Consider the following 27,526-nt stretch of genomic DNA (forward strand, 5'->3'; position numbering starts at 1 on the left):
AGGCGGAGCTTGAATCACTTTACCTTTGAGTATTTCTTTGCAAATACAAAATTGTATTTGGATTCGATTGCAGTTTAATAGCTGCCATTTCTTGCTTACTTACCACATGCATTTAATACCTCATTTACTCTTCCTAACACCCTGCAAGGTGTCCTAATTTTTATGCAGGAGGTAACCAGAATTCCCGACAATTCCAAAGTGGTTTCTACTTGTGATTATAGACGTGGAATTTAAATGTAGATCTCTCTGATTTCCTAGCCAGTGTTCCTTTCATAAGAATAGAGGTCAGCAAACTTTCTTAAAAGTAAATGTATTAGGCTTGGTGGGCCACATGGTGTTCCTGAAAATATTTAAGTAGCTTGGGCCATCGTAGTGCAAAAGCAGCCACAGACAATGCTTAGTGAGGGGGTGTGTTGTTCTCCCAAGACTTAAATTGCACAAACATGTGGAAGGCTGGTTTGTCAACCCCGTGGATTGGGTTCTTCCAGCACCTACTGTGTGTAAATATCTTTTCTTCACTGGTGGGGACGATTCGTGATTCATCTGGGAGAAGAGTAGGGCTTATAATTTGCATGTAATTTGGGAAGGGGGAGGTCCATCATTTAGGTTAAAGAGAATGTGGTTGGCTTTTGGAGCATCTGATATGGTATTTCAGGAAACTGGCTCTTTGGTTCCCTCACTCAGACTCACACCGGGGTCAGTGTACGTTCTGTTAGTGTCCCTGATCCCCTGCCATGAGCTGGCTTTGGACCTGCTGGGGTCATCCTGGGGAGTCAGTGATTGGTTAAGTAATGCTCTCCTGCAGCCAGAACCACCCCAAGGTGGTGCTTGAAGGGCTCAGGGAGTTTTCTGCCAAGTCACAGCGACCACGGGAGACATGGAAGAGATGAGAGGCCCTTTCTGCTGATGAGGCTTCTTTTCTAGATTATTCAGACATTAAAAATAAAAACAGGAGTTCCCGTTGCGGCGCAGTGGTTAACGTATCCGACTAGGAACCATGAGGTCGCGGGTTCGGTCCCTGCCCTTGCTCAGTGGGTTAACGATCCGGCGTTGCCGTGAGCTGTGGTGTGGGTTGCAGACGTGGCTCGGATCCCGCGTTGCTGTGCCTCTGGCGTAGGCCGGTGGCTACAGCTCCGATTCAACCCCTAGCCTGGGAACCTCCATATGCCGTGGGAGCGGCCCAAGAAATAACAACAACAACAACAACAACAACAACAACAACAACAACAACAACAAAATAAAAACAACAACCAAAAATTTGAATATGGCTGCTGCCCCTCGTTGATCAGGTCTCTTCTTCCTGTTTTTCTTAAATACGACTTGAAGAAAGAGAAAGATGGGGAGTAGTCCTTTCTCTGGAGTTTCAAGTCCCCAAAGCTCTGAAAACCAGGTGTTTTTCATTTTTCATTTGACCTCAACTGGTGTGAGATTCCTTATAGTCTATATTTACCCACTTAGGGGCATCTTGTGCTGCAAAAATATGAATATGTGAGAAAAAGAATATATATATATGTGATAGGTTACTGTGCTGTATGGTAGAAATTGACTGAACACTGTAAACCAACTATAATGAATAAAATAAAAATCATTAAAGAATGTTTTAAAAATCCTAAAAAAAAGAGTATATGTTTGATTGTGGGTTGCTGCCGCAGGTTCTGTTCAAGGGAATCTCTCTCTTTCTCTGTCTCTCTATCTAAACTGTGCACTATTTTACCTTTCTAAAATCTGAAAATACTGTATTTCAGAACACATCTGGCCTCCAGAGTTGTGGAGAAGCGATTGTGGACTTGTAATTAATATTGTAGAATAATAGTAATGGTCCACGGTTATGGGATGCTTATAGGTACCAGAAATATGTGTTTATTTTTAACTTGTTGCCATATAAGATAGATCTTGTTATCCTCATTTTACAGATGAGGAAACTGATGCTCAGATACATCAAGTAATGTGAGGAATTACAGTTACTGGGATTTGAACCCATGTATCTACGCAGCAGCTGAAGTAACAAACTCAGCGCTGACCCTGTGCCGGGTGCTGCACGGGCGTCGGGGTGGGAGGCTGTGTATCCCTTGGGGAAGAGAGGGACCCGGCCCTTCCCTAGCTGCATTTGGCCACAGCCTGGGCAGTCTCGTCCTCAGGCTAATGTGTGGACTCCATCCCTGTGTGCTGTTGTCTCAAGGCCCCTGCCAGGCTGATTTGTATTTGAAATGTATAGGTCCCTATTAATCGAGGGCTCCCGTCATCCCTGCCCCGATGGTCTGCATGGTCCAAAATGGGGGACAGGTGAGGCGGATGAGAGGTCAGTGCACATAGTGTAGGATAGGAAATAACTGAACTCGCATCATAGGAGTGTTGGTAAATGCTGAAGTGTCCAGAAGAAAAGAAATGTCAGGGTGTGCTTAGTTGGAGAGGCCTTGAAGGAGAGGAATTCACTGCAGCCATTAAGGATCAAAGGGAATGAGCTGCAGAGGTTCAGGGAAATGTCTATTCCTTTCTTTTTATTTATTTTTTTGTCATTCTAGAGCTGCACTCATGGCGTATGGAGGTTCCCAGGCTAGGGGTCAAATGGGAGCTGCAGCTGCCAGCCTATGCCACAGCCACAACAAGGCCAGGGATCAAACCTGCATCCTCATGCATACTAGTCAGTTTCTTTAACTGCTGAGCCACAATGGGAACTCCTCTCTTCCTTTCTTGGCAGCCCTATCTCCAAATAGACTCTAGAAGCTTTAGATTCTTGGCTGATCTAGGAGCAGAGTGTGGCCTCTCCCGTATCAAGTGCCCTTTGCGGCCTGAAGGAAAGGTGTTGACTGATAAGGAGGCTCCTCTCATGCCCATGCCTGTCTCCAAAACCTTGGCTTTCATTGAGGTTTTGATCCACCACCCCCACCCCCCCTTGTGTCCTTGAGAGGAGATCTAGAAAAGATGATTTGATTCAGATTCAGTGACTTCTGTTTCTTTTCCTGGCTGTTCTGTTGGTGCTGCCATCCAGCCATGAGGCCTTTCAGAGGTGGTTCATTCTTTCCAGGTTCCCTGCAGTGTTGTCCTGTTGGTTGCAAGAGGTGTTACCTCTGTCTGCTGGAGCCTGGGAAAAACACAGAGACAGAGTTTTGGGTGAAGGAGGAAAAAAAAAAAAAATTGCTTTATTGTTTTGCCAGGCAAAGAAGGCCACCGCAGACTGTGCCTTTCCTCAGGAGAGATTAGGAAGTGATTTTGTAGTTTGGGAGTAGGAAATAGGGCCGTAGATGAGAATCAGAATAGATGCTAGCTTTCATTCTTCATCAGAGCTGGTGTTTAGTGGCCCCAAGACCAGATCTGGTGGTTCTCCTCTCTGGTTTTCATTTGTTGGGGATTTACTTCTACAGAAGACCTCAAAGATACCATTATCTAGGAGTTCCTGTTGTGGCGCAGTGGTTAACGAATCCGACTAGGAACCATGAGGTTGCGGGTTCGGTCCCTGCCCTTGCTCAGTGGGTTAACGACCCAGCATTGCCGTGAGCTGTGGTGTAGGTCGCAGATGCGTCTCGGATCCCGCGTTGCTGTGGCTCTGGCGTAGGCCGGAGACTACAGCTCTGATTCGACCCCTAGCCTGGGAACCTCCATATGCCGCAGGAGTGGCCCAAGAAATAGCAAAAAGACAAAAAAAAAAAAAAAAAAGGCAATAGGGGACATAGGCTTATGTGCCCAGGAGCCCCAGAGGGCCCTGCTTGGTTTCAGAGGTGAATTTTTCTGGGTATAATTTAAGAAGACAGGTGCCTCTCTTAAGCTACAGTGAGCAGTACTAAGCAAAAAAAAAAAAAAAAAAAAAAAACAAAAACAAAATAAACAAACAAAAAATAAAAACAAAACCCAAGAAAAATTATTTCAAGAAAATTTATGTGGGAATTCCCACTGTGGTACAACAGGGATTGGGAGTGCCTTGGGAGTGCTGGATGTGGGTTTGATCCCAGTGCCTCACAGTGGATTAAGGATCCAGTGTTGCTGCAGCTGTGTCTTGGATCTGATCCCTGGTCTGGGAACTCCATATGCTGCAGGGCAGCCAAAGAAAAAAAGAAAAAAAAAAAAATAGAAAATTTATGTGGCCTGTCAAATAAAATTGGTGTCCTTAATATATGTAATTGATGCCATTTCTTCCTGAATATGTGTTTATGTGTGTGGGAGGGCAGCAGAGTGTACTGGGAGGAATTCAGATCAGAGTGTGAACAGTCTGGATTCCCATCCTGGCGCTGCCCCTTGGACTTTTAGGCAGGTCACTTCACTCATCTGGGAAATAGGTCTGGTGGGTGGTACCTGGCCCATGGCGTTGCTGCATGGATTCCGTGAGCCATTGTACGTAGGGGCCGAAGTGCTCAGTGCACAGCACGTGGACAGTAAATGGAGATGATGAGGATGTGTGGTTGCTGGGCTGGATGTTTCAGGAAATGTAGAAGGGGAATTGTCATGTGGGGCTGAGTTCGTATGCCTTCTCATGGTCCTCGTAAGCCTGCGCCCTGGAACAGAGGCCTCAGATCTTATGGACTAAGATATTAAAGGCCCTTTGCAGAGCCGTAGCTTTAGATTCTAAGGGTGAATTAATTAATTAATTAATTTTTGTCTTTTTATGGCCGCACCCACGGCATATGGAGGTTCCCAGGCTAGGGGTCCAGTCAGAGCTACAGCTGCCGGCCTATGCCAGAGCCACAGCACTGCCAGATCCGAGCCTCGTCTTCGACCTACACCACAGCTCATGGCAATGCCAGGTCCTTAATTCACTGAGCGAGGCCAGGGATTGAACCCACAACCTCATGGTTCCTAGTCGGATTCGTTTGCACTGCACCATGTTCCTAGTCGGATTCGTTTGCACTGCACCATGACAGGAACTCCTAAGGGTGAATTTAAAACCTATTGGCAGAAGCCAGTCCATTGACTGAGGACCCCTGTTTTTAGGAGGGTTTCACTTGTTCTCTTTATTTTATTTCATTTTGACCACACCCATGGCATGTGGAAATTCCTGGGCCAGGGATTGAATCTAAGCCACTGCTGCGACAACGGTTGATCTTTAACCCACCTGTGCCACAGTGGGAACTCTAGTGTTCTTTTTATTTTTTTAACTTGTGTTTCACCTTGTTTCAGAAAGCTAAAATTTATTTTTAAATTTATTTTATTTTTTATTTAAAATCTTTTAAATTTATATTTTAATTGTAGTTGATTTACAATGTCGTGTTAGTTTCAGGTGTACCATACAGTGATTTAGATATATATAGAGTCTGAGCTGTTTATTTCTGAGCTTCCCTTTGAGCCTATTTGCTGCTTCTCATGATTGGATTAAGGTTGTGTGTTTTTGTATGTGTGTATCTACCTATCTATCCTTTCTCAAATTATTTTCATTCATAAGGGTTATTACAAAATATTGATTATAGTTCCCTATTTTATATATATATATATATATATATAGTAGGTCTTTGTTATCTATTTTATTTTTCTTTCTTTTCATAACTGTGCCTGTGGCATGTGGAAGTTCCCAGGCTAGGGGTCGAATTGGAGCTGCAGCTGGGATCCAAGATGTGACTGCGACCTGTGCTGCAGCTCATGGCAAGGCCAGATCCTTAACCCAGTAAGTGAGGCCAGCAATGAAACAATGTAACCCCCAGGGATCAAACCCGCATCCTCATGGATACTAGTCGGATTCATAACCCCTAAGCCACAATGGGAACTCCTGGTTATCTATTTTATATATAGTAGTGTGTGTATCTTTATCCCGAACTCCTAATTTATCTCTCCCCCTCAGAAAGCTCAAATTTATTTTTTTATTTTTATTTTTATTTTTATTTTTTTTGTCTTTTGTTGTTGTTGCTGTTGCTATTTCTTGGGCCACTCCCGCGGCACATGGAGGCTCCCAGGCTAGAGGTCGAATCGGAGCTGTAGCCACCGGCCTACGCCAGAGCCACAGCAACGCGGGATCCGAGCCGCATCTGCAACCTACACCACAGCTCACGGCAACGCCGGATCGTTAACCCACTGAGCAAGGGCAGGGACCGAACCCGCAACCTCATGGTTCCTAGTCGGATTCGTTAACCACTGCGCCACGACGGGAACTCCAGAAAGCTCAAATTTAAATAAGGATACATATAATAGAAGAAATCGTAAATTGAACGTGAAAGCAAAAAGAAAAATAAACAGCTCGGGTGAGAATGTGGCCTGATGAGCATGTGATGCTGATGTTTACTAGTAGCTCAGTTTAATTTATTAAGCAGTCATGGTGGGTCATGTCAGGGTGCTTTGCACTCATTGCCTCATTTAATCCTGAGGTAGGTGCCTTATGCCCAGCCCTGGGATTGGCCCCGTTCTGCAGCTGGGGAACCACGTCAGAGATGTGAAGAGCTTGCCCCGGGTTATGTAACTAGAGAGTTATTTTAAACTGTATGGTCTGACCTTAGAGCTGCTTCCAAATCAATGCTATACTGCTTTCTTTATAAGGTTGCAACAATATCAATAGCATATTTATAGAGCGTAAAGAATGAGAATGAGGATATAGTGACTGTTAACAATATTACTTTAGATGATTGGGTCCTGAGTGAGAGATAAGCAACTAATTTTGTACTCAGTTTAATAAAAAACCAAAAATATTTAAGGTCAGTGTACTTAAGAGTTCTTTGGTCCTAACAGAACCATTACAGTATATACTCTTAAAACTTTATTTTGTAAAATAGTCAGACCTACAGGGGAGTTTCACAAAAAAGTGCAAAAGAAGCATTATATATTAGCCAAGATATGGAAACAACCTAAGTGTCCCATCAATGGATGAATGGATAAAGAAGATGTAGTGTAAATATATGTGTATGTGTATTCACACACACACACACACACACACACACACACACACACACACACACACACACACTAGAATATTATTCAGCCATAAAAAAGAAAGAAGTCTTGTCATTGCTGACATGGATGGATCCTGAGGATATTATGCTAAATGAACTAAGACAGAAGAAGACAAATACGTACTGTATGATCCCGCTTATATGTGGAATCTAAACAAAATGAAACACAAACCAGGCTCACAGATGCAGACAACAGATGGAGGGGGTAGGCAAAATGGGTGAAGGGAGTAAAAAGGTACAAGCTTCCAGCTATAAAATAAGTAGGTCATGGGGGTGTCATGTACAGCTGGTGAAGTTAGAATACTGTACTGCAAGTTTGAAAATTGGTAAGATAGTAGATCTTAAACATCCCCATCATAAGAAAAAAAAAATATTCTGTAACTGTATGGTGATGGATGTTAACTAGACTTATTGTGGTCATCATTTTGCAACACACAAATATGAATCACTGTGGGTTGTACACCTGAGACTAATATAATGCTCCGTGTCGTTACACCTGAATCCTTCCCCCCAATGCAAATGTACCAGTGCAAAGAATTTGCATATGTTTCATCCAAACCCCAGTGGTAGTACTTTAGTATGTGTTTGTTTTAACCTTCTCTGTATGTGCATGTCATTTGACAGTAAGTTGTAGACACAGTGTCCCATTGCTCCCAAATATCCATATGTTTCCTGAAAAGAAGGCATCCGCTTATGTAGTCTTCCTACAGGTGCCTAGATCAGTATTAGGATTGACAGACTACTAATACCCAGTCTGTGAACTTCATTCATATTTTACCTCTTGTCTTAACTGTCCTTTATAGCAGAAGAAAGAAAACATTTTCTGGTCCACAATGCAATCCATGCTCACAGGCTGTATTTCTTCTTCTTCTTCTTTTTAAAATAAATTATTTTGTTTTTTGGCTGTGCCTGCGACATGGCGGAAGTTCCCGGGCCAGGGATAGAACCTGAGCCACAGCAGTGACAACACTGGATCCCCTGCCGGCAGGCCACAGAGGAACTCCTGGCTGTATTTCATTTGCATCTGTATAGTCTCCTTTAATCTGGAGCCTTCCATCACTAGTCTGTCCTTGCCTTTCTTGACTTAATACTTTTGAGGAGTCCTTCCCTTTGAGCTTGTTTGCAGTGTCTCGAGATTAGATTAAGGGTGTGTATTTTTGGCGGGAATGCCTCGGAAGTGATCAGTGCATTTAATCAGGAGGCACGTGCTATCTCTGTCATCTCTGTCCGACTTGACAAAAGAGGTGTTTGCCAGGTTGCTTCCAAAAGCTGTTTTTTTCCTTTTGTAATTAGGTATGTTGTGGGGGAGATATTTGAGACTATGTAAATATCCTGTTTGTCATCAAACTGTCACCTGCTAGCTTTAGTATCCTTTGATGATTCTTGCCTAAAATAATTATTTGGATGCCAAAGGATGATTTTCTGATTCTATCATTTCTTTATCACTTGTTAGTTGACTTTATTTATTTATTTATTTAGTTAGTCTTTTTAGGGCGGCATCTGCAGCAGATAGATGATACCAGGCTAGGGGTCAAATCTGAGTTGCAGCTGCCGGCCTATGCCACAGCCACAGCAATGCCGGATCTGAGCTGTGTCTTTGACCTACACCACAGCTCATGGCAACGCTGGATCCTTAACCCACTGAGCGGAGCTAGGGATCGAACCCTCATCCTCATAGATACTAGTTAGGTTCTTTACCACTGAGCCATGATGGAGACTCCCATATAGTTATTTTTTATCAATTTTTTTAATGGCTCCATATATTTTTGAAATGTACATCCTTTTTCTATTTGTATAGCAGGAATTAAATGTATATTTTGATAGTCATCCCCAAAAGGAACTACTGTGAATTTTAAAAAATGTTTAACATTAGTCTTATTTAGGCACACTTATATTCATGAAGAATTTAAGGCAACCTAATAATTTGTGAACACAGAGTGAAATAATGTGATGAAGTTTGGTTTGGCCTCTGGGCTTCTGAGCAGCCAAAGTAGAAATGGAGGGATGGTTCCCTATGTTTTTCTAACAACTGTGAAAGAAGTAGGGACAGGCATGGATTTAGCGAGTTGTTAAGGGATACTTTGCGTGAAGGAAAAACTCACTAGTGGAAAAGAGATGAAAGAGAAGACAGTCTGAGTAAGACCGAGGTTATTCAGCTGCACTCTTCCTCTGGACAGAATTTACCAGCTTGAGTAGTGGACTAAGTATTGTCAGATGGCTTCTGGGTGAGGAGATAACCAGGAGTTGGCTGACCCCCTGTGAGCTATCTTATTAACAGGTTGGGTAGAGGGAGAATACGTGATAAGGGCCGTGGCAAAGAGTCCTGAGAAACTGGATGGAAGTGGCTTGAAACAGAGAATGGAGGTTGACCAGGAGGAATTATCTGGCTACAGCTGCTTTTCACAGGGAATTTGGGGTCAGGGCAAAGATGGCTGAACACTGGGGATCCAGTGGAAGGGATTACAGCCCCAGGCTTGATGGCTCGTATGACTTTGTGTTTAATTGTCCCTGAAGGCTTTGTGGAAGCGTTGGCCTTTGGAAGTTTTTTTGAGATGAGGCGGGGGAGATGGCTCATCTCGATCCTTGTGGCAGGGCTCTTAGCAGAGGTGATACACTGAGATAAGGAAGCTGGACCTGCACTTGAGGCTGGGCTGATCCCAGGTGGAGGAGCCTGGAAGGGCAGTAGGGAGCATCTTAGTGAGACCTGGGAACTGACTCCAGGGGCGAGAAAGCTACTTAGGAATGCTCTAGAGCACGCGGCTCATCAGCTCTGGGTGCTGATGCAGGGCATGGACTATGGGATTTCATACAGCTTTAGTGCAGGAGTTCCTTTTGTGGCTCAGCACGTTGAGAACCAGACCAGTATCCATGAGGATGCTGGTTCAATCTCTGGTCTCACTCAGTGGGTTAAGGATCTGGAGTTTCTGTAAGCTGCAGTATAGGTTGAAGATGTGGCTTGGATCCCTCGTTTCTTTCTCTGTCTTTCTTTACTTCTTCCCTCTTTTCTTTCTTTCGCTCTTTCTTTCCTTTTCTTTCTTTCTTTCTTTCCCACACCTGTGGCATATAGAAGTTCCCAGGCTAGGGTCAAATCGGAGCTGCAGCTGCCAGCCTATATCACAGCCACAGCAGCGCCAGATCCTAGCCACATCTTCGACCCACACCACAACTTGTGGCAATGCTGGATCCTTAACCTGCTGAGTGAGGCCAGGGATTGAACCTACATCCTCATGGATACTAGTGGGTCGTTTCCCCTGAGCCACAATAGGAACTCCTAAGCTCTCATTTCTTGATCCATACTTGGTTGCCCACATCTTGGCTGCTTCAGTTTCTTGTCCCAGGCATCTCTGCAATGACCTCCTTGAACATACCTGGGTTGTGCCTTCTTTTTGTTCCTGTGCTGGTTCTGAAGGTGGAATTTCTGGGTCAGAGTGGGCCAGGTTGCCCACCTGTATGTGGGGCATGGGTGCCTTAATAGCTCCTGGGGTGATCATTTCTCTGAATATTTTTCCTCTTGGATGGGCAAAAGATGATTCCGTGTTGCTAGAAGCAGCGTTGCAGAATATTCCTTCTGCTTCCAACCTTTCAGATAAAAGCAAATTTTGAGAGGATATAAAGTAAGTAATTTTATTTTCGTTAATCTCATTTCTGCCTTTAAATGATTGATGAAAATAGGTTCTGTCTGGGCAGCTTTAAACATCAGCAGAGAAGGGAAAGTTCTTATTTGGGATGAGAATTCCCCGATACCTTGAGAGTCCACTCTGAGTGGATTAAGAATTGGGTGGGTCTCTCTCTGTGGGTGTTATGGATTGTTATTTATTCCCACTAGCTTTTTTTTTTTTTTTTTAAACACAGAATGAATAAGACATTTGTGAGGAAAAAACCCACCGTAGTCTATTTCTTTGGACTGTTCTTTTCCTTTTCCCAAGTGCTTTCACATCTCCCATAACCTAAATACCAGCTCTTCTTAACCAGGCTAAGATGGGAGGTGCTGAATAAAGCCGAGAGTCACTTTGCTTCTGTTGGACAGGGAGGGTAGGTGTGTGATTTGATTTGATTCTTCCTTTAATTCTAGCCTCACCTGAGGAGTGTTTTCTAAAAAAAACATCAGTGTTAAGAAAAGGACTGATACGAATCTTTCTGACTGTGCTAAGGAATGCCGATGGACTTTGTATTGAATAGTAATGCAGTTTGAACTAGTTCGAGCCAAAGAGGGCATCGCTGGGGCAGAGCACTGGCTGGGGTGGTGGTGGGGTTGTCAGGGTTACTGGGAGTGGGTGTTGGGGGTGGCTCCTGGGACATAGGCTCCTCTTCAGTGCTTCCTCTGGCCATGTGGCCCCCTGCCTTGGAGTAAGACAGGGCCACAAACCCTCTGCCCACTGTCTGTGGCCCAGGAGGTGTGGTGCTGCAAGGCAGTGGTGGCCCTCACTCAGACAGCCTCCTGAAAAGGGATGGAGGGAGGAGGGTGGTTCCCCTAAAAGAAGGAGGGCTCATCTGGGGGCAGGATGGCCTGAATGTGACCACCAGGGGGAATTAGGAATCAGATCTCAGATTGAGAGGCCGCCGGGCCCAGTGGAGGGCTCAGGCCTGGGGATCAGAGACCCAAGCGTGCATCACAGCCCTTGTACCTGCTTGTGTGGGTTTGCCCCCCATGCTCAGGAGTCAGTCACCCGAGGTGGGTACTATCTGTACCATCTCTGCATCTGGGCCTTGCTGCTTTTCTCCCCTGATGACCCTGTATGTGTAGGCTTTTAGCTTTGTCCTCATGTGAGAGCTTTTCTGTTTTTGCTAGCCCTTTAAACCAAGAACTTACCCTTAATGGTTATTACACTAGTTTTTGTAATTCTGGTACCAAAATGCCAGTAGTTTTTTTTTGGACATAATGCCACTCTTTCTGTACGTTAAAGATCTGAAGTCTGGATCACTGTTGCTTGGGGGCCAAGGCCATGCTTCCAGCCCAACCTCAGGGTGCTCCCACTGGCTGTGTATGGAGCCTGGTGCTCCATGTAAAATGCATGCTGAGGCTTCAGACGCACAGCTGACATAGAGGGACTGTGACATTTGTGCTTTAACTCTCTGTGTGCATCAATATCTAATGTCACATTTTCCAAATACAGAGGGAGTGGCGTTAGACCATTTCATACTGGTGTTTTGGTACTAGAGTTCCAAGAAAAAGTCTGCTGTGGTGTGTGCCAAACTATTAATGGGGTTTTTTAAAGGGGGAGGGGAGCATTTAAAGGAAAAGAGAATGTTTACTACTTTATTATGTATCAGTGTTGGATTTTTTTTTTTAATAACAGCTGGCATTTAAAAAAACCTTCTTTCTTTTTAAAGAATACTTCAGGCCCTCAAAAGTGTTAGTTTTCTGCCCAAATCAGCTTTATTTGTGTTAGATACACATTTCTGTCCAGGACTGTTCTCATTAATAACAGAGCAAGCGGAGTGACGGGTGGAAGGTGGCAGGACAGGAAGCCACTTAGAAAACGCTTTGAGGAGAAACCTCGAGTGCCTTGGGAGAAGAATATGTTTTTATAGACTGAGATCTGGATCCCTTCCTATAGAAAAAAATTGATGTATTTCTTTTGCCAGCCCCCAAACGAGGTACTCTCTGTTTAGGAGAGGGGTGCGCTTCTGGAAAAGGAGCGCTGACACAGGAGAGCTGGAGTGCTCAGTCTCTCTGGAGCCGTGATCTTGAGTCTTGTTGTGGCGACTTGCTGTCACATCCTCTGAAGTCATGCCTACCTGTGACTGCTCTGCCATTGTTGTTTGTAACTTGCCAATGGATGCTTCCAAGGAAGCCCTTTGTAAATGTGTCTGGGCTTCTGCTTATTAGTTCCTAGCTGGGAATCTTTTTCCCCTTTTTTCTTCGAAGATGGCTCCTGTTCTGTGAAATAAATAATTCATAGTGGAAAAGTTAGGAGCCCGGGATCCATGCCCCTTCCCTCACTTCCCCTCTCACTGGCTGAGTGATGCTGGTAAGTTGCTTAACCTCTCTAGGCCTCAGGTTTTCATCTGTAAAATGGGGACAGTCTCCATCTCAGGGTTGTGAGGATGAAAAGGCTTCGTACGCAGGCTGTGCTTGATGGACGCACAGCCCTGAGGGCTGGCCAGCTTTGTGAGGATGCTCCAGCGTCCACGTTGATCATCTTTCTTCATTTCTCTATGGTTGCTCCAGCACTATCCCCACTTGCCCTTTGTTACCTGTTTTGGGTTTAAAAGGTTGCAGAATAACCAAACAGTGGCAGAAAGAGAGGCCACAGGGAAAGAAGCAGTCTGGTTGCAAAGCAGCCTCATTTCTGGAGACTGAGTGAGGGAGCATTGGCTGCGTGTCTCTGCAGGGCCCTGGTCTCTCGGTGCATTGACATGTGTACTGAGATGCGTTGTAGTGTGTTTCCTCCCTTCCATCCTCCCTCCCTCCTTCCTTCCCTCCCTCCTTCCTTCCTCTCCCATTTTATTGAGACATAATTGATACATAACTTTGTATTAGCTTAAGATAGCCAGCATAAGGATTTGATAGATATATATTTTGTGCAATGATCACCGCAGCAAGTCTAGTTAACATTCATCACCTCACATGGTTATATTAAAAAAATTTTTTTTTATATGTGACTGAGCTTGTGGAAGAGGAACCGTCTGAACATCATGAAGAGAGGCATCAGATACTTGGTCTCCTGCCAGATGTCAGAAATAATAGTAGGTTTTCACATGTGTTGTTCCTACCCCACTTCTGAGGCCCCTCGAGGTGAGGTAACGTCCCTGAGGGATGGGCTGACTGGGAGTCTGTAGGATGGCAGAGCCTCCGACGACTTTGAGGCCAGGTTCCCCTTGTTCAGGGTGGAGCTCAGCAGGGGCTTGAAGCACAGCCATGTCTCATCTCAGTGACTGGTGACTGGGAAGTGGCTTGGGGTCCACAGGTGGATAAGAAAAATGCTAAGCCAGGACTTCAGGTGGATTAGCGTGTTCTCCTGCAACAGCCAGAAAGGTAATGTCATCACCTTAGAACCAAGGAAGAAAACATTCATTTATTTCTAACTGAGAACAAAGAGCCTTTTGGGTGGGTGAGGAATGATTCTAGGTACCATTTAATAGCGGCTCTGAGGTCAGAAGGAAACAGCTTGATAACAGTGGAGCAGCAGATAAGGTAAAGCAAATAAGCAATCTTGTTTTTAAAATGAAGGCTCTGGAGTTCCCGTCGTGGCGCAGTGGTTGACGAATCCGACTAGGAACCATGAGGTTGCGGGTTCGGTCCCTGCCCTTGCTCAGTGGGTTAACGATCCGGCGTTGCCGTGAGCTGTGGTGTAGGTTGCAGACGCGGCTCGCATCCCGCGTTGCTGTGGCTCTGGCGTAGGCCGGTGGCTACAGCTCCGATTCAACCCCTAGCCTGGGAACCTCCATATGCCGCGGGAGCGGCCCAAGAAATAGCAACAATAACAACAACAACAACAACAAAAAGACAAAAGACAAAAAAAAAAAAAAAAAAAATGAAGGCTCTGCCAGGGTCGCTGTCATGTTCTTTTTCAGCTGGCTTCGTTTTAATATTTGAGGTGGTCTCTCAAAGTTCTCAGCAGAGAAGTTTTATGTTAATTTAAAAAGTGCTCTGTGCTTGGACTGAGACAAAGAACTGGAAGTGCCTGCTTGTCTTTGCTAAAGGCTGGGTCAGAGGTTGAACGTGGCCCCTGGAGTCTTCCGTTCTCCTCTGTACCCAGACCTGCTGTCCTGGGGGCTTGGCTGCCTGCCCGGTTGGCTTGGGGTGCAGCACCCTTCTCTCTGCAGTGAACCCTTTGTTCGGCAGTCACCTTTGTGAGATGCTGGTTTGCCTGAGAAGGAAGAGCTTCTAAAGGTGAAATCCAAGGTCAGCTCAGTAAGATAGCCATTGCCAAAGTGACACAGTCAGAGCAAATCTTCCCTCCTCATATGCTGGAGGTCAGGGGGCGGACCTGATTGCTGGTTCAGGATGGGAGAGAATGCTTTTTGACTGATTGAGGCCATGGCCTTTCATTTCTAAGTGTTTTAAAGAATTTATGGCCCATTGTTTGTTCATTCCAGAGCCCTAATGATATGGATGATATTTTTTTCTCAGACAGGAATGTGGTTTTTGGCAGTGACTCTGCATCTCGATGATGAAAATAACCAAGTCCTTTGGAACCAAAATGAAAATGTGTGGCCTCTGTGCATGTGATGTGTATCCATGAAAGAAATGTGTACAGGGTGAATAAAAAGTCATTTGAAATGAGAAATAGTGGCTTTCAAATGGGGGAAATGTGAAATACCCAGCATTAGGAGAATATAAGATAACACATGTGTAAGTATTTCCATCCATTTATCTGGAAGATGGTGTTCTCTGCTCAAGGATAGTTTATGAAGACTCTTCAGTGACACGGGGAAATGCTGATGGAATGATGTAAAATGGAAAAGGCAGGCACAAAAGTTAACATTCAGCAAGATCTCAACTATGTACAAGTGTGTAAAAAGATCTGAAAAGAGCTATGTGGAAAAATTGAATGGTATTTATCTATATCATGAAATTATAGATGATAAGTTTTTTTACGTTCCCACGTTTTCTAAAGTTTTCACAGTAGGCATATATTGTTTTTATAAACAGAAAAAAACAAAAAAACAAAAAAAACCCTCTTCTTCAGCTGCTTTTGAGACGATAATGGCCCGGAAGTGATAGTGCTGACGTATTATTACCTATATTGTGTGCCACATGAGGAAATAAACAAGTTGGATTTGTTGCAAAAAAGCAATGCATGCGGCAGGTACGTAGTTGCGTATCTGAAATGAAGGGGGTCACCAGTAATTTACAACGATTCCTGGATTTTTCTCTTGGAATTATGGTAACAATAAAATAATGTTTCATGTTTAAAATATGACTGATACTCAAACAATATTGCAGTTAGAGTTAAGAATCCACTGAGCATATTCAACTTCTTGAGCCCTACTTTTCCCCCATCCATTTTCATCTACTTGCTCTAAAAAGATTTTTTAAAAAATCTGTAGAAAATCTGTTATGTATTCAGTACATGAACTGTTTTGATAAGTTTTGCCAGCTAAATGAGCAAACATTGGTATGAATTTAGCGTATCTTGATGACTAAATTACTCCTTTTTTTTTTCTTTTACGTTTAATTTATCTTTTGCTGGAGATTGCTAGATTTTATTTTGTTTTTGCCTCAGAATTTTGAGATAGAAGATTGTGAAATATGCCGTGGCCAAATGTTCAGAGTTGATGAGCAGTGCAGAGTAAACCAGTGCCGGCTGTGTGATTTGATTTCTGTTTTATAGGAGAAGGAAGATTGATTCAAGAGGCAATGCTTATTTATCCTTACCCAGTGCATAATGTTTCATGTGGGATTGAAGCATGTTCTTTATGTATTTCAAGCCATTAGAAGGGGGATCTTTAAAAAATTTTTTTCTTGACGTGCAGTTGATTTACAGTGTTGTTAATTTTTCTTGTACAGCAAAATGATTGTTAAAATATATTCTTTACCATTGTGGTTTATCACAGGATATTGATTATAGTGCCCTGTGCTATAGGTTGTTTATCTATACTATATATAATGGTTTGCATCTGCTAATCCTAAACTCCCATTCCTTCCCTCCCCCATCTACCCTTCCTCTTGGGCAACCACAAGTCTGTGAGTGTTTTTGTTTTGTAAATAAGTTCATTTGTGTTCATTTTAGATTCCACGTATAAGTAATATCTTAATGATATTTGTCTTTCTCTGACTTGCATCAGTATGCTAATTGCTAGGCTGTGTTGCTGCAAATGGCATTATTTCATTCTTTTTTATGGCTAATATTCCATTGCGTGTGTGTGTGTATATCTCACACATCTTCCGTATTAGAAGGGGGATCTCTTGCCATGAAGGAATGTATTGCCTCTTCCCGTACCCTTTGCTAACATGACAGCCTTCGTAACAATTACAGTCTGGTTCGTGATCCTCAGGGACTGAGGAAGGAGGTGGGGTTGGGGGTACGGGGTGTGACTGATGATGGGTAATCGGATTCTTGTGGTTGATGAAGATGTTCTGGAATTGGTGGTGATGGCTGTGCAATCTAGTGCATATACTGAAAATTACTGAATTGTAGGTTTTATTTTAATTAATTAATTAGTCTTTTTATGGCCACACCCACTGGCACATGGAAGCTCCCAGGCCAGGAGTCCAGTCAGAGCTGTAGCTGCTGGCCTATGCCATAGCCACAGCAACGCGGGATCTGAGTCTTGTCTGTGACCTACACCACAGCTCACGGCAACACCAGATCCTTAACCAGCTGAGCAAGGCCAGGGATCAAACCCACGTTCTCATGGATGCTAGTCGGGTTTGTTAACTGCTGAGCCATGACGGGAACTCCTGAGTTGTTCATTTTAAAAGGATGAATTTTATAGTATGCAAATGATATCTCAATTTTTAAAAAAGGAACGAGAAGGGATTCCATATGTAAAGGAATCCCATACGGGTTCCACCAAACCCTTTAGTCTTTTTATTTTCTTTTATTTATAAAAATTTATGGAGTTCCTGTTGTAGCATGGCAGAAATGAATCCGACTAGGAACCACGAGGTTGCAGGTTCAATCCCTGGCCTCGCTCAGTAGGTTAAGCATCTGGCGTTACCATGAGATGTGGTGTAGATTGCAGATGCAGCTTGGATCTATCGTTTCTTTGGCTGTGGTGTAGGCTGGCAGCTGTAGCTCTGATTAGCCTGGGAACCTCTATATGCCACAAGTGTGGCCCTAAAAAAGACAAAAGACCCCCCCCCCAAAAATTATTTATTTAATTTTGCTTTTTAGGGCTGCACCTGTGGCTTACGGAGGTTCCCAGGCTAGGGGTCTAAACGGAGCTATAGCTGCCAGCCTACTCCATAGCCATAGCAACACCAGATCCAAGCCATGTCTGCGACCCACAACACAGCTCACAGCAATTCCGGATCCTTAACCCCCTGAGAGAGGCCAGGGATCGAACCTGCAAGCTCATGGTACTAGTTGAGTTCATTACTCTTGAGCCACAACAGAAACTTCCAGAAGGCTGTGTTTTTTTTCCCCAACCTTTTGTCATGGGTTTCCCCAAATATGCATAAAAGTAAAGAGAATAAAACAGTGAATCCCCACAAACGCATCATCCAGCTTCCACAGCTCTTAGCGTCTACCATTCTTATTTCCTCTGTCCCTCCCCCTCATCCCCACCGAGTGTTTTAAAGCACATTCCACAAGTCTTATCATTCTACCTGTAAATATTTTAATACGTAGCTCAAATAAAGGACTTAAAAAATACCTATAATACCATTATCACACCCAACAAAATTACTCAGAATTCCTCAATATCATCTAATAACTATGTTCATTTATCCTGTTTCAGAATTATCTTTCTATAGTTGATTTCTTTGAATTTGTATCCAAATGATATCACATTCCATTTAAATTTCTGTTATAATTGATGCTCCCCCCAACCATACAGGTGGTTTTTTTTGGTTTTTTTTTTTTTTTTTTTTTTGGCTTTTTTAGGGTCACTCCTGTGGCACATGGAAGTTCCCAGGCTGGGATCAAATTGGAGCTGTAGCTGCTGGCCTACATCACAGCTCATGGCAACGCCAGATGCTTAACCCATTGAGTGAGGCCAGGGATCGAACCCAAGTCCTCATGGATACTAGTCAGGCTCATTATCGCTGAGCCACGATGGGAACTCCTAATCATACAGTCCTTTGTTGAAGAAACTATAGCATTTCCTCTGCAGAATCTCCTTTATGCTGGATTTAACTGATTGCATTTGTATGTCATTTGTCATCTAGCAGGTTCTTCTGTTGCTGTAAAGCTGATAGATCTGGCTGTAGAGGCTTGATTGGTTGCGGTTTTTCTCGTGGGAACTGATGCTCCCTGGGTGCTGGTGTGTTCATCTCTCTGTGGCACTTAGCCAGGTCCGTGTTGTCTGGTCGCTTCCGTGATACCAAGACTGATCTGTGGGTTTAGGTGTCCTTACTGATCCGTCTCTCGTATGATCTCTCGCTTTTAATGGTTTTAGTAACATTTGATGATTGTTGCCTAGATTATTTCATTAGTTAGCAATAAGACAGTTTTCTGGTTCTGTCATTTCTTTTTTTTTTTTTTTTTTTGTCTTTTTTGTTGTTGTTGTTGCTATTTCTTGGGCCGCTCCCGCGGCATATGGAGGTTCCCAGGCTAGGGGTTGAATCGGAGCTGTAGCCACCGGCCTACGCCAGAGGCACAGCAACGCGGGATCCGAGCCGAGTCTGCAACCTACACCACAGCTCACGGCAACGCCGGATCGTTAACCCACTGAGCAAGGGCAGGGACCGAACCCGCAACCTCATGGTTCCTAGTCGGATTCGTTAACCACTGCGCCACGACGGGGTCTCCTCATTTCTTTTCATTCTATTTATTTGCTGTGATTCTTCTGTAAGAAGAACTTGCCCTCATCACCTAGTAGATTACTGTAACCATACGTGAAATACTTTCGATATTGGAAAGGTAGTTTACATTATTCTTTCCTTCAGTTAATCAATTTTCAGAACATGAGCTGGTGCCTACCAGCCTCCAAAGATGTCCAAAGAGGGTCTTTTTAGTATAACTGATGAATTTAAGCATATTTGTTGTGTTCAATCCAATACATTTAAGCATCTTCTTGGTGTCTCATATTTGGAAGTTGGCCCCCTTTCAGGTCAGTCATGTCTGAAAGGGCAGAGCCATTTTTTTTTCTTAAGCTACACCTGCAGCATGCAGAAATTCCCGAGCCAGGGATGCAACCTGCACCACAGCAATGACCTGAGCCAGAGCAGTGACAACGCCAGATCCTTAATCTCTAGGCCACTAGGGAACACCCACAGTGACAATTTGAAAGGGCTGTTTTGCAGTAAAAGGAGTTGGGTTGCCTTAGAGCAATGACTGATCCCAGGTCTAGGCAGGAATTGTCCACGATGGGCCTGGGACATCGTCTCAAACCTAAAAGCAGGGGGGTGCTTGTATCTGGTTTCACACTGTACTGAAGTCGCCTGTGCTTGGCTGCCCACTAGAGTGTGAGCTTTGGCGAGCAGGAGCTTGTATTGTTTTTGGAATCTCCTAACCCAGAGGGGTCCCCACTGGAGGTCCTGCAACACCCAACACCCCCAACTCCCCACATGGAACAAAACCGAGAAGATGCAGTTGAGAAGTGCTCTTGGGAGGTGCTGGTCCTCACAAAGTGGTCTCCCCAGTGGTTAGTGACCTCCTGAGAATTGGCTCTTTGGTGACTTTGGAGTCTTCCTAATATGGCTTTCGAGGACACTTGAGAGTGACGCTGGGAGTTTGGCTGGCTCTAGACTAGAGGTGTTACAGCTCCAGTCCCCGGGGCCTGGCCTGTGAAGGCAGTGAGTGGGTGGAGCACTGTTACCTCTTTTTTCCTCTTGCCTGTGGTGGGCAGAGTTTTATCTGTGTTTTAGAGCTAATTCTCTGTATTTTACAGCTCTCTCTCTCTCTCTCTCTTTTTTTTTTCTTTCAGAGCTGAATTTTTTGACTTACGTTATGTTCCTCAAATTTTGATCTGTCATCTCTTTGAACTTCTCAACCTTCAGATTAGAAAGCACCATTTTATATGACTTCAAAGTTTCCCCTTTTAGCGTTGACCACAGCTTAATTTATATTGTAGTGATTTGATTAATATCATAATGATTAATGCCATAATTTCTCTCTGTTTTTTTTTTTGTTTTTTTTGCTTTTTAGGGCCACACCTGCGGCATATGGAAGTTCCCAGGCTAGCAGTCGAATTGGAGCTACAGCTGCCAGCCTACCCCACAGCCACAGCAGCTTGGGATCCAAGCATCATCTGTGACCTAAACCACAGTTACAGCAAAGCCGGATCCTTAACCCACTGGCCAAGGCCAGGGATCGAATACCACTTCTCCTGGATACTAGTCGGGTTCTCAACCTGCTGAGCCACAAGGGAATGCCCTTTTTTCAAAAGGAATTTTACCTGTAACACCTTGGCATCCAGTTGTTTAGTAAAAAATAGTCTAATAAATGAGCAATCCTGTACCCTTTCTTGCTCGTGGTATTGGATGGGATGTTTTGATAGTCAGATAAGAAGAACATGAGGGAAAGCCAGGTTATGTAACACCTCCAGTTCTGGAGACCCAGATGGCGTGGCTTGGGGGTCGGCCCTGGCCTGTGCTGTGCTCAGGAGCATTCCTCGTCTTTCAGGTGGAGGTGGGAGTCTAAGCCTGGCGTTGGGCGGGATTTTAATGTGTTTCCTCTAGAGTTCATACCATGAAGCTGCCCCATAGGTTGTGAACCTATGTTTATCATCTTGATGCTGCCGAGGTGATGTTGCTTAAGTAACATCAGCTTGGCAGCCCTTAATCTTGCTCCCCCCCCCCCCCAAGTGGGAGGAGTTAGCTGGTTCCTTTCCATGTGTTCACACCGAGTTGTGCACACTCGAGCTCAGCTCTGCTCCCATGTGTGGCCTTGGCCAGGTCACTGGACTCTTCCTGGTTTGTGAGGTGGGAGCCAGCATAGCGCCGGCCTACCCTCCTTATAAGGCTGCAGTAATGCCATAGACAGAGGACACAGTCACTGTTTTTCTCCTGCCTTCTTTCTCCCCTTTTACTTTGTGGTCACTGAGATTTAGAATCTGAAACATTTCTAGGCTTTTTCCTGTAAGTATTTAGTTCCAAAGCTTCATTTATTGTTCTTAGTCTATTATGTGGCCAGAGTAAATAGGTTTCACAGGACAGCTGCCCACTGCTTTGAGAAAAATTTTTGTTAGAGGATTCCCCTATTTGAAAAATTGAGATATGAAAAATTCATGAAATTGAAATAATACAATGAGAGTCTTTGCTCAAGTTCCTAATTTCTCCCAAATCATTTTGCCGAACTGTGGTAGAGTATCATAATTGGGCTGTTGACCTTGATACAGCCCAATAATCTTACAGCGATTTACCCAGTTTTTTTTCTTTTTTTTTTAAACAGACTTTATTATTATTTTTTTTTTGTCTTTTTTTGCTATTTCTTGGTCCGCTCCGGCGGCATATGGAGGTTCCCAGGCTAAGGGTCGAATCAGAGCTGTAGCCGCCAGCCTACACCACAGCCACAGCAACACAGGATCCGAGCCACGTCTGTGACCTACACCACAGCTCACAGCATCGCCGGATCGTTAACCCACTGAGCAAGGCCAGGGATCTAACCCGCAACCTCATGGTTCCTAGTCGGATTCGTTAACCACTGTGCCATGATGGGAACTCCGATTTACCCAGTTTTATTTGTACTCATTTATGTATGTCGATGGCGTTTCAACTGAAAAGTTTCCTAACCCAGCATTTCAGATTTACGGTGATAGGTAGGGTATAGGGATAATATCACACATAATGTGAGGTAATTAGCATATATTAAGATGAAATATGAGACCTTTCCATTTAACTCCATTGAATGTAGTAATACAGACCATGATGATTTGGGACCAGATAGTGCATTAACCATCTAACAGATGTTTTAGAGAATCGAGAAGTAATTTATTGCGTTTGCACTCTTGGCATGTCACGGACACTTTAAAAACGACTTACGACTTACTGTATACTGGAAATAGTTTGATGAGGTATCCCATTGTCACTTTGTTTACATTGGTCTTTTGCTTAGAAAACCGTGTTTTCATGAGCACTGCAGCGTCATCTAGCCCAGGTCTGGGTTAGTGGAACCTGAACTAGATTTAATCACTTTGGTTTTCCCATTTCCCTTTTAAAAATTTAAAATTAGAAAATTTTTATGGCAGCATCCCGTGGCACACGGAACTTTGGATCCTTTCACCAACCCACTGTGCCGGCCCGGGGATCCAACCCCCGCCTCTGCAGCGACCCAAACTGCTGCAGTTGGAGTCTTAAGCCCCTGTGCCACAGTAAGAACTCCTTGTTTCCTTTTTTAATTGATTGGAAGGGGTTGGTGGATGAACCTTAGAAGATTGCTTCGTTTCCCCCTTTCTTCCTGGTTGGGTTTGAGGTATACCCAGGAACCAGCAGTGGAAGTCTCAGATTAATTTTTTTTTTTTTTTTTTGGTTGGTGTTGTTGTTGCTATTTCTTGGGCCGCTCCCGCGGCATATGGAGGTTCCCAGGCTAGGGGTTGAATCGGAGCTGTAGCCACCGGCCTACGCCAGAGCCACAGCAACGCGGGATCCGAGCCGCGTCTGCAACGTACACCACAGCTCACGGCAACGCCGGATCATTAACCCACTGAGCAAGGGCAGGGACCGAACCCGCAACCTCATGGTTCCTAGTCGGATTCGTTAACCACTGCGCCACGACGGGAACTCCTCAGATTAATTTTTACTTTCTTATGTTTCAAATGCCCTCCTCTCGAACACATACAATAAGTTTTAGTAGTTCCCCCCGCCCCCGAAATAATTCTTTTTGCACACCCTCCCTTCCTTATTTAGGAGTATGTGCCTAATTGAAAATAGTGGAAAAGCGTAAGGGAAATGTCCCCGCTTACCTCATCTGAAGTATCTTTTCAGACTTTCAGCTTTCATTTCATTCTGGCCTCCCACTAACATAGGAATCAGAGGCTGCTTTTCTCTTCCCTGGCCTGTTGAAGTAGCTTTCTGACCATCTCCTCCTCCAGGCTAAGTGAGCTTGAGGCCTTGGCTGCTCTACTGCCTGCAGTAGAAAGCCTGGACCCCTGACCGTGATTTCCAAAGCCCGCTAGTACTTTTCTCCCACCACATTCCCTGCACAGGGAAGCCTCATGCAGTGTTCCCTGCCCTCACCCCCAGCGGGTACCCTCCCCAACCCCTACCACGTGCTCTGTCTTCTGCGTGGTAGCCTCTTGTCCTTGTCACACCCCCTTACATGGTTGAAGGTGCAGCTTCAATGCTGTGGTTATCTGTAAAGCCTGCGCTGCCGCTATTTCGAAGTTGACATCACTTGTTCAGTAGCTGGTGCTCCTGTAGCACTTGGACCACAGTTCATTTTTGCCAGACCGTGTTTTGCCTCACACTGTGGCCATCTGCATATTTGTTTCAACAAATATGCACCAATGCTTTCCAGGTGAAAAAGACCTTGTGTCTGTGAACTCCTTGCCTACAGACGGACCCTGCAGATAGTCATTGCTTATGACATTTGATCATATTCAACTGCTGGCCTGTGCTTGAGATGGCCTTTTCTTTTTCTTTGTATGTTTTGTTTAATCTGCCTTGTCATTAAAAACAAAACCAAACCCCACTAAGACAATGTCCCCTCCTGTAGTTGTATCCTAATCCAGGATAGTTTTATGGGGGGACTCTTGTGGGACCAATCTGTAGATGTGGTGGTCCCCGCAAGGCAGGAGGATTCTTGTGGCCTCTGGATCCCATGGGCGGCACTCATTTCTCAGAGGATGGGGGGTGGGGAACACCTGGGAATCAGCCAGGAATGGACCTTGTTTCCTTCCTATCTAATAAGTCTGGAAATGAGTTTTGGTTGGATGAATGCCTTGGCATCCATCCTAACCTTTGTTAGTATTTTAAGAACTGGGTTTTATATTGTGATGCACTGCCAGAAAATTCCAACTAGGAAAATCATGAGGCTTACATAAAATCACCCGGAAGGAAATGTAGAAATATAAAGTGTGGTTTTGGAGTTCCCGTCATGGCTCAGTGGTTAACGAATCCGACTAGGAACCATGAGGTTGCGGGTTTGATCCCTGGCCTTGCTCAGTGGGTTAAGGATCCAGCGTTGCCGTGAGCTGTGGTGTGGGTTGCAGACATGGCTTGGATCCCGTGTTGCTGTGGCTCTGGCGTAGGCCAGCAGCAACAGCTCCGATTAGACCCCTAGCCTGGGAACCTCCATATGCCGCGGGAGCAGCCCTAGAAAAAGCAAAGACAAAAAAAAACCCCAAAAAAACAAAAAAGTGGTTTTGATGTTGTAAAAGAAATATTGATACAGTCACACCCCTCCCCCTTTGCGGGGTATGTCGGTGACAGGTGGCCCGAGGCCAGGAGCCCAGGGACCGTGAGGGCTTCCTTAGGTTCTGCCTGCAGTACAGTCGGGGGTGTGGGACTCCATGTGAACTGCGGCCACACAGGATTTTCATCTAGAGAAGGAAATTTAGAGAAGCCAATCTTCAGCCCAGGAAGATTGGCTTCAGCGTGGAGAGGCCGTGTCCAGCGTGGAGGTCCCGTCTGTGTGCCCTCCTCCTCCTGCCATAGCAGTGGCATCCAGCATGAGAAGGAGGGGCACTTCTCACTGTGTCAGCAAAGCAGTGTCAGCTGTCCATTTCCTCTCAGAGGGAGAGAGAGTAAAGGCCGACACAGGAGCTCAGGCTTCTTGGGGACGAGCACTTGCATCATTACTGACCTTTAGATACTTGGACAGCTTTTTTGCCCTTTTGCTCTTAAAACTGAAACCCAGACAATAACTTTGCGACCTTCATGCTTATTTCCATTTTACGGAGGAGGAAAACGAGGCAGCCAGGGAAGTCATTTGCTCAGAGTTGTACCCCAAGCACGTAGAATCGTCTAGGTCAGAGTCGGCCCCCTCACCACTGTGCAGCACTGTTGTGTCCACACAGTTCACACCCTGGATTGGCCTTGACACGCCTCCAGTGTGCACAACCCTGATTCTGTCGTTGCTCGGCCTGGTCCTGTCCTGTGTCTTCCCATTGTCCTTGGAGTAAAACTGCAGACCTTCCCCCGTGCTGTAAATGACCCTGTGCCCTGGCGCCTCTCTCTCTGGGCCTTCTTCCCACCCCCGCTGCCCTTTGCTGTGCTCCAGCCACCCTGGCCTCCCGTCTCTGGAACGTGCTTCAGAGGCCTTTCTGCGGCTGCTTGGCTTGCTCCCAGATGGCTGGTGTCGTGAGCCGCATCCTGTCATTCAGCTCTCAGCTCAGACCTCAGCCTTTAGGAAGCCTTCCTTCTCTGAGCTCCTGGCCCAGTGCTCTCTCCCTTCAGCCAAGAAATTCGCCCTGTCCCTGGTCCCCCACTCCCACATGTGTTTCCTGACAGCAGAGCCCGGAGCTGTCTTATTTTACTACAGAATCTCCACTGCCTAAAATAGTGCTTGGGACACTGTGGCTGCTCCGTAAGTACTTACTGAGTAAATAAACACGAGGAGGAGTTGAACAGTTGTGTCTCTGGAAGGCCCCTGGCCTTCCCAGAAGCAGCATTTTAGAATCCTCTGGCTTAAAGGATATATGACCTCAGCTCTGGACACTAAAAAGGCTGCCGTTTGTCACCCTTGTCCCTCCAAACTCTGCCACCGCCCAAACCAAAACCTGCCGAGGGAGCTGATCTCCTCCAGTGTCTCAGCAGTAAGTGAAGACAGAACCTGACAGTTACCTGAGGTTTCTTGGGAGGCATTGCTGGGCCTCATCGGATGCTGGAAAGGAGCTCTTGGACTTCCGTTTAGCACAACGACAGTGTCTGTAATGGTGACCCTGAGACATGAAGGAAGGCTCAGTTCCAGAACCTTCTCTGTAATAGACATGTCTGCTACTTTTAGGAGGTTTCCATGAACTGAAGGGGAAGTTCAGACATTTGGTAGCAGCTCTCAGGTACCCGGAAAAACCTCTGTCCAGGTGGACTTGCCTGTGGGCCTGTGACTTGCTTAGCGCCAGGCTGTCTTTGCCTGAGCTCACATTTGGCCTTCACCTGTCTAGAACACAGCCTGTTCCTCCCCTGGCATCAACGGCATTTTGAGGTTTCTCAGGGTCCTCAGATTATCTGATTGGACTGGCCCAGTGTGAGTCACTAGTGGTGACTTGGTCACAACTGCCCTGGGGTGCACAGGGAGGGATGTGGGACTTCTGACCCTGCTGGGTGGAGACAGTACTTTAGTACTTGGGCTGGGCTTCGTGAGCAACCCCCCACCCCCACCCCACCCACCTTCTGCCCCATTGCCTTTGGTCCGTGAACCTCAGAGCCTGTTCATCATGGGCAAGTGTGTAGACCCTTCCATACTGGGCCTCTCCCGCTCCTGGCTTTCAGTGAACATTTCATACTAAGAAAAAGCCTTAAAAAGAGCCTGCAGGTCTTTAGAAGTTTATCCATTCATTTTCCAGTTTTCCAGCCCCATCTAAGAAGACAAAGGTGGTCACATAAAGAAAGAGACATTGTGGGAGTTCCCTGGTGGCGAGAGGGTTAAGGATCCGCCATTGTCATGGTCTTAGCCCAGATATTGAACTCTTGGTGTTCATGGGCCTCTGAAGCATTTCTTTTCTTTCTTAATATCTCTTTATAATCCAGGTTTCTCTTTGGTTCCTTGGCTTAATCAGAGGATGATGACAGGGTGAGTGGGTTACAGATTTATTTGCCCACTTCGCAAATTTGTTTTTGAGAACAAGAGATGTGCCAGTTGCTGAGGAGAGAAAATTATACTCTGGTCTCTGAACAGGTGATTTCCAGCAGAGTGGACGTGGTTTGCGCCCGAGGACCTTGTGTCGGATGGTATAGCTGGCCAGTTAGCAGAGGTGCCACAGACAGCCTGGGCCCAGAACCCCCTCCTATGGGAGGAGGCTGCAAAAGCTGGGCTGGTCCTGAAAGACCAGGATTTGAACAGGTGAAAAGTGAGCAGTGGCAGTAGAAGCACAGCTGACCAGAGCGGGCTGGAAGGTTCCACTGTGACAAGTTGGTCTTGGAAGCCAATGCTGCCTCCCAGGCACTGGAGGCCTCGGCTTGGTTCTCCTTGGGAACCAGGCGGCACTGAGCACAGGACTGGCCCCCG

At 45.3% G+C, this 27,526-nt stretch overlaps 1 protein-coding gene across 47 annotated transcripts in view; it reads left to right on the forward strand.

Annotated features, from left to right (window-relative positions):
- Positions 1–27,526, forward strand: part of CLASP1 (cytoplasmic linker associated protein 1) — a 259,813-nt gene that overhangs the window by 34,749 nt on the left and 197,538 nt on the right. The window lies entirely within an intron of this gene.

This window comes from Sus scrofa, chromosome 15 (genome assembly GCF_054392235.1).
Source record: "Sus scrofa isolate SSC_HxYL_T2T_F1_AM1 chromosome 15, Sscrofa_HxYL_maternal_Yorkshire_Landrace_v2.0, whole genome shotgun sequence".
NCBI lineage: Eukaryota > Metazoa > Chordata > Mammalia > Artiodactyla > Suidae > Sus > Sus scrofa.